This window comes from Moschus berezovskii, chromosome 1, assembly GCF_049115385.1.
Source record: "Moschus berezovskii isolate FMDL1 chromosome 1, NW_MosBer_1.0, whole genome shotgun sequence".
In the NCBI taxonomy this organism is placed as follows: Eukaryota; Metazoa; Chordata; class Mammalia; order Artiodactyla; family Moschidae; genus Moschus; species Moschus berezovskii.
In genome coordinates, this window is record NC_142460.1 from 9,503,119 (window position 1) to 9,511,218 (window position 8,100).

The following is an 8,100-nucleotide window of genomic DNA, read 5'->3' on the forward strand; positions in this document are numbered from 1 at the left end:
GCTCGTCCAGCAAAGCCCTGTACGGACGCTTCCTGGAATGTTCTGGGAACGACTGTCCTGGGAGCCTCCAGGGCTGTGTTTGTGAGCCAGGTCTGCTGCAGCCAGGCTGAGCTTACACATACCCTCTCTCTCATGCTCATAGACGCACACGCACACCCACCCAACCTCAGGTCCACGTCCTCAGACACCCTCCCCGATGCCCACACAGCCTCACGGGTGCCCACCCCATCTTTGCCAGCGGCACTTTAACTTCTTACTGATTCCCTTTAGCCCCGAACACGTCTACAGGAGAAGAGGGCCCTGCATGGGGGCTGGAGGGCGCACGGGGCCCAGCCATCAGGAGACAGACTGGCCTCTGGAAGCAGCCGTGGGCAGGTGAGCTGGGCAGCGTCGTGGCTGACGTTAACCCATCACATGGAAGGACCAGGTGTGTCGCCTCAAGGCTGCCCCTCTGGCTCAGCAGTGAAGAATCCACCTGCAGTGCAGGAGACATGGGATACGCGGGTTTGATCCCTGGCTTGGGAAGATCCCCTGGAGGAGCAAATGGCAACCCACTCCAGGATTCTTGCCTGGAGAATCCCATGGACAGAGGAGCCCGGTGGGCTACAGTCCATGGGGTCACAAAGAGTCATCTGAACACTGTTCCACTGTCACCTGCCCCGGGCCTGCCTACAGACATGGGAATCCAATCCAACCCTCTGCCCCAGCCTTCCCCCCCACTCTCCCCGAGACACATAGCAGGCAGATCAGGGAATAAGTAAGGGATTTTGTGCCACAAGTTGCTGAAAAAATCATGATTTCACTCATTTTGAGGGTTCCCTGTGGGGGGTAAGAAAAAATGTGTGTGCCTCATTCCTGAGAGTGTGTTAAAACTCAGAGAAGTTAGTGGTTTTAAATGATAAACGTCATCGTGTTAGAGGGGTGGATTTGGAGTTTCTTCGTGTATGTCTTTAACGTGGCCATCATTTCACAATTTTAAAACAATTTTAATAAAAGGGGAACTATCAGTCCATTCTCATTTCTGACCTTCCAAGCAGGCGTTGGGACTCCTTCCTTCAACTGCTGACACAGGGTCACCAGGCGACACAGCTTCAGGGGCAAGGGGGTCTGGTCCTCAGGTCACCCCTCCAGGTCACCACGCCACGCTCGCCATGAAAAGGAAACTTCCAACACGATTAGTAACATCCAGAGATTTGCATTTCCTGGCTGGCCCTGGAGGGGCACCCCCAGCCTCCTTAGAAATCTCATGAGCCGTCACCGACGTGCAAGCAAAGGAGAAGTGGGCACTCTGCCCACTGGGATGGTTTCTGCTTTCTTGGAAAGTTTGCTCCATAATCCTTACACTTAAGTCATCCCACGATATTAGTAAGAGCAGCTCACTCAGAGCAGCGTAGGATTCCTGAGCTGCTGGAGTCCAGTGAATGTCACGGAGCTCATGTTCCTCCTGGAAGGAAACTGTCCATCCTCCCCAAGTCAGGGCTGCCCCATTGAAACTATTTCCTTCTCATTCCGCACTGAGAGGTTTTTCCAATAACTGTCCAACTTGACTGTCCGTCACTGAATGACACAGACTCAGAATCTAATCTCTTGTTTCCTTCCAACCTTTGGAGTGGTGCTGGAGGAGACTCTGGAGAGCCCTGTGGACTGCAGGGTCCAACCAGTCCATCCTAAAGGAGATCAGTCCTGGGTGTTCACTGGAAGGATGGATGCTGAAGCTGAAACTCCAATACTTTGCCCACCTGATGCGAAGAGCTGACTCATTGGAACAGACCCTGATGCTGGGAGGGATTGGGGGCAGGAGGAGAAGGGGACGACAGAGGATGAGATGGCTGGATGGCATCACCGACTCAATGGACATGAACTTAGGCAAACTCCTGGAGATAGTGAAGAACAGGGATGCCTGGTGTGCTGCAGTCCATGGGTCACAAAGAGTTGGAGACAGTTTAGCGACTGAACAAGGACGACAGACCTCTGGAACCAGCTGCCTCCTCCTGCAGGGCCTCTGGTCTCTGTAGGGTGGACTGGACTCCTTTCTGCAGATTAACTAGTTATCTAAACCCACATGTTCTCTCCCACCTGGGTTCTCCAGAGCTGTTTTTTTGGACATCCACAAAAAAAAAAAAAAATCCTCCTAAGATGAACGTTTTACCCCATGGCAGGAGCCTGCAGTGCCTCAGTGAAACTTTGAGATATCCAGGGTTCCTTTTCCTCCATCTTCCTACAGATGGTAGCAGACGGGTGATCAAATGGGAGTCAGACAGGCAAGGTTTCATCTTGGATCCACTGAGATGCAGCTGCTGGACCTGAGTATTCGCTCCCATTCTTAGTTTAGAAAACACAGAATAAATGATACCTGTGATCAACCACTTGTGCTTTGCACACTGAACACTTCAGTGTTGCATGAGACACACACTGCAAATTACTGTAGGAAGTTACATTTATCCAGCTTAAAAATACTCTTTCCAGATGGTCTGTGTGTGGGGGGGGTATGTGTGTGTGTATGTGTGTGTGTGGGTGTGTGTGCATGTGTGTGGTGTGTGTGGAGGTGTGTGTGGTGTGTGCGTGTGTGTGGTGTGTGCGTGTGTGTGGTGTGTGGTGTGTCTGTATGTGTGGTGTGTGTGAGGGGGTGTGTATGTGTGGCTGTTTGTGTGGGGGTGTGTGTGGTGTGTGTGTGTGTGTGTGGTGTGTGTGTGTGGTGTGTATGTGTATAGGTCAAGAATAACAGAAATATACAGTGGGAGAGTACTCAGCTATAAAGAAGAATGCAGGTCCTCCCATGCTCATGAGGGTTTGACTGTTTTTCTTTCATGTGCCTAAAGGGAAGCGATCACGAGGGAGCTTATCCAATGGAAACACCACTCCCAGGGATGCTGTGGGGCGCGATACACACGCACACAAAGAGCTGCCAGCTGTGTGGGGACGGGAGCTGGTAAGTACAGAGCGGGCAGCGTGACAGCTAGCACGGCAGCGAGATGACTCTCTAACTACAGGGTGACTCTGCGCCAGCACCCAAGCAAAGACAACAGGCTGAAAGGGAGGGATTGCTCGGCCTGGGCGCTCCTATCGCATCGCAACTCTCTGTGCAGCTTCTCGATTTCTTCAGATCTCACCTCAAGACTTGCTCGGAGAAGCTTCTCAGCTTCTCCCTGCCCTTCCTCTTCCACCAACTCCCACCTGGCCAGCAAAATGCTCTGAAGAGGTCCTCCAAGACATGCTGCAAATTACTTTAGGAAGTTATGCTTATTCAGCTTAAAAAATACTCTTTCCAGATGGGGTGTGTGTGTGTGTGTGTGTGTTTAGGTTGTGTGTGTGCTTAGGTGTGTGTGTGGTGTGTGGTGTGCTGTGTGTGTGGTGTGTGTGTGTGGTGTGTGGTGTGTGTGATGTGGTGTGTGTGTATGGTGTGTGTGTATGTGTGTGTGGTGTGCTGTGTGTGTGGTGTGTGTACGTGTGTGTGGTGTGTGGTGTGTGTGGTGTGGTGTGTGTGTGTGTGTTTGGTGTGTGGTGTGTGTGTGTGTGAGCATAGTTCAAGAATAACAATAATACACAGTGGGGTAGTACTCAGCCATAAAAAAGAATGAGATGATGCTGTTTGCAGCAACATGGATGAACCTAGAGATTATCAAACTAAGTGAAGTCAGACAGAGGAAGACAAATATTATATGCTGTGGAATCTAAAACATAATACAAATGAGCTTATTTACAAGACTGAAACAGACTTACACAGAAAACCAACGTATGGTCACCAAACAAGGATTGTCTATAGCACGAGGAACTATATTCAATACCCTGTAATAACCTATAGTGAGAAAAAACCTGAACGAGAATATGCGCAGACATATATGTACATGTGTGTGTAACCCAATCACTTTCCTGCACACATGAAACTACCGCAGCACTGTGAATCAGCTGTGTGCATTGCGCGTGCTCAGGCACGTCCAGCTCTTTGTGACCCCATGGACTGCAGCCCGCCCGGCTCCTCTGTCCGAGGAATCCTCCAGTTAAGAATACTGGAGTGGGCTGCCATTTCCTACTCCACAGGACCTTCCTGATCCAGAGATCAAACCGAGTCTCTTGCATCTCCTGCATGGCAGGAGGCTTCTCTACCTACTACACCCTTTTTTTTTTTGGATAACCTTTCCACAAGGATGAATCAGTACAAAAATACTGTATCAGGACTTGAAGCTGATGGCCCAAGGGCGAGGTCGGCTGACTTTCTTTAAGGATCAGCTAGTGAGTATTCTCAGCTTTTTAGACCATTTGCTCTTTGTGCATCCACTGAGCTCTGTGCAAAAGCAGCATTGACCACAGACGCAATCGGGCATGAATATGTTCCAATAAACCCTTATTTATGGATGATGCTATCGTTTAAATTTCATGCAATTTCCACGTGTCACAAAACATTGTTCTTCTTTTGATTCTTTTCCCATTAAAAATGTAAAAGCCATTGTTTTTACCTTCAAGCCATTTAAAAATGTAAGAACAGTTGTTAGCGTGTGGGCCATACCATAACAGAGGGCGGGCTGGTTTTGGCCTGTGGGCCAAAGATGGCTGATCCCTGGTCTAAGACACTCCAATCAGTAACAAAACTGTTTCGCTCACCTCTGCTGGCACTCATGCACACTGCATTGTCTGTGTCATAAAACACACTCAAAAAATCAACAAGGTGAAATTGAAGAGCACATAAATCGACATTCTGGAATTTTCTCTCTGAACTCCTCCTGTGGATCGTCTGACAGATTCTTGGAAGTGCACGCACCCATTTTGGAGATATCTGATCTAGCAAATGAGACAATTTTCATGAGACCTACGTTTTCTATTAGCCCGCTTTCGAGAGATCAAGGATTGATGTTGGGTTCAACATAATATTCTGAGACAGTTTGGTAAAGTGAAGACGTGCTAGATTATAATCACCAGTCTTGAAGAGAGAAATAAAAAGGAACTCAGTATTTCACAATCTGAGTAGGGCCGTGCTAGAATCACTTGGCTCCAAATCAGCAGGAGGACTTTGGTTTGCTTAAAACCAGTTAATCTTGAGCTACGGGGACAATAGGTCTATTATTTTGTCTCAGCTGGAGACGACGGACATAGCTGCCCTCCTTCCACCTTCTGCTTTGCTCTCTGAAGTACTTGAAAGCACCCCAACTTCTTTTTCAAAGTCTGACCGTGACTCTAAGGGGTCAGCCTAGCCTTGGAATGAGCCATTCATTGGATGCCCATAGAAACAGTACACATGGGATGAATCCTTGTTTGTCTTCTGTAGCCCGTGGGTCCCAACTTAAATCTGGATCAGCCAACAGTCCGAACCCCTGCATCATCTCAGGTTTAAATCTGTCCCCCAGAACTAGACGCTGACTCAAGAATGGTCTAAAGAGCCCTTCCTCAGTGCCCCACACCAAGGGGAAACAATGTCAGGGTTGATGTTAGCAATGAGACAGGTCCAGTCGCCATCACTGTTCCTAAGAGTGTCTGTTCAAAGTGTTAGTCACTCAGTCATGTCTGACTCTTCTCGACTCCATGGACTATAGCCCACCAGGCTCCTGTGTCCATTCTCTAGGCAAGAATACTGAAGTGGGTAGCCATTCCCTTCTTCGGGGAATCTTCCCAACCCAGGGATCAAACCCAGGTCTCCTGCATTGCAGGCAGATTCTTTACCATTTGAGCCACCAGGGAAGCCTGGTATTTCTGAAATTGACATCAGGCAATCTGCAGGATTGTGACCACTCTGAAAATCCAGCTAGGGTATTAAGACATACCGAAGACTGTGGACATTGCTTACAAGTGCGAGGTGACCACGTGGTCTGGACTTCCCAGGTTAGTGTCCACTGCAAATGTTCCAACCCCTTGGCTGTATATAATTGTCCTCCCAGCCCAGGAAAACGGGCCTTGGTCAGACCCTGTGTCCGGATTTAAGGGTGAGAAAATATAGTCATAATCTCTTAGAAGATGAACTTGAAACATTTCTACAAACTTTGGCAGATGTATGCTCAATACACTGGTCACTAAATGCTTTCTTCTACTTTTTTTCCCATTCCATGGGGATGGTAAGAGGCTTCACTGGTCATGTCTGGGAAATTCTGAAGCACTCAGAGTCACCACCATATCATAGCTCACGGGTCATTAGGAAAATCTGTGCAAAGTCTAAGTGAACAAATGTACCTTTGGCCTCTAAAGGCTTAGGATGAAAATCCTGGTGAATTATCTTTGTCTTCTAGGAGACAAAAATCAGAACAGGAAAGCGGAGTGGTGAGGGGGTGTTCTGCCCCCACTCCCCGTGCGTCATGCACGTGTGTGTACGTGTGTGTGTACGTGTGTGTGTGCACGTGTGTGTGTGCGCGCGTGTGCCCGTGTGTGTGTGCCCGTGTGTGTGCGCGTGTGTGTGCCCGCGTGTGTGTGTACGTGCCCATGTGTGTGCGCATGTGTGTGTGTGCGCGTGTGTGTACGTGTGTGTGTGTACACAAGCAGAAGGGGAGCGTGGGGGTGTTGGCTTTCCTCCCCTGCTCTCTGTCAGCAGTTACCTCCACCCATTTAGGGCTGATGCCTCCTGGCCGATCCTTGTCTCTCCAGCCCGGAAGAAAATCACGAGTCTTCTGAACCTCCATCGCCAGCTCAAGTGAGACCAAGATGCAGATCAGCTCCCAAATAAATTCCTCTCTGTTGTCCCGAGATATGCTAATTGCCCGTAATGAGAAAATTATAATAATTACGGACAGTGACACAAAATTTTAAGTAGCAATCCTTTACCCGTGAATTGCCAGGCCCTTCCTAACTGTTAATTAAATGCCACACCAGCAGCCTGAGCTAAGGCCATGTTGTCCCACTTTAGAGGTGGGAAAAACTGAGGTGCTGAGTGACACCTTTATCATTCTGTCTCATAAGACATACTTGTACATTTCAATTCATTTAAATTAAAATTTCCAAATAGACGCCTTAGGCTTTCCGTGGAGTGGCAGGTAGCTGTCAAAAATTCACATTTTTCAAAGATACTCGGGGGGACTTCCCTGGTAGCTCAGGGGTCAAGAATCTGCCTGCCAGTGCAGGAGACACGGGTTCAATCCCTGGTCTGGGGAAGATCCCACAGGCCACAGAGCAGGTAAGTAAGCCCATACACCCAAACGACTAAGCCTGAGCTCTAGAGCATGGGAACTGCAACGATGGAGCCCAGGCGGCACGGCATTTAGGGAAGCCCATGTGCCCTAGAGCCTGTGCTCCAGGATGAGAGAAGTCGCTGCAGTGAGACACACATGCCCCACAACAAAGAAGAGCCTCCGCTCGCCACCACTAGAGAAAGCCCGGGCACAGCAACCCGGCCCCAGCCCAGCCAGCGACAAATAAAACAGAAAATTAGGTATAAAAAAGAGTGTGCTTCCAGCGCGGGGGACGCAGCTTCAACCCCTGATTGGGAACCAAGTCCATGGGCCGTGGGGCAACTACACTTGCAGCCACCACTGCTGAGCCAGCGTGACCCGGAGCCTGCACACTGCAGGGAGAGAAGGCCATAGTCTGCAGCAAAGACCCCCCGGCGCAGCCTGCACGTTTCAAAGACACCGGCAAAAATGCAAGTGGTGCGATTGTGCAGGGAAAGAAGAGGCTGCATCCTGTGTGTGCAGGATGGCCTCATTTGTGTGCGAAGGGGTGTCTGTTTATGCGTCTGTATGTTTGTCTGCTGATCAAGACTAGACCATAAGTTTATTAAGGGTTGGTTATCAGTTCCTGGTATAATTCAAAATGAGTTTTTTGTCTTTATCCCAAAGCCTCACTGTCACTTCTAGATTTTCTGTAATAATCTTCTAAAACAAGAAAAAAAGAAAGCAATGTTATTTTTAAGATCCTTTCAACTTTGGAAAAATTGCATTTCTTAAAGAACCATTATTCTCTGTTTTAAATCACACTCCTGAACTCTGTAAATGCATCTCAGGCTCTTCTTTTTCAACCCTCTCTGTGCAGTAACATAGCCACCCCGTTCCTTCCCTCTGCTGTGGATTTGTTAAGCATGACCCCAGGGTGGGCCTCTTGCTGAAGCTGCCATGTGGCCGGAATTCACCTGGAGAGGCTGAAAGTGGCCACAAGGGCTGGAGATGAGTCTGGGAGCCACATCTCGGG

General features: G+C 49.0%; 1 long non-coding RNA gene across 1 annotated transcript; it reads left to right on the forward strand.

The window, feature by feature from the left end:
- The first annotated feature begins 306 nt into the window (after window positions 1–306).
- Window positions 307–7,475, forward strand: LOC148778660 (uncharacterized). The gene is made up of 3 exons (XR_016037079.1): window positions 307–375; window positions 2,820–2,929; window positions 6,530–7,475. It is a non-coding gene; the product is annotated as an uncharacterized LOC148778660 (long non-coding RNA).
- Window positions 7,476–8,100: the final 625 nt, after the last annotated feature.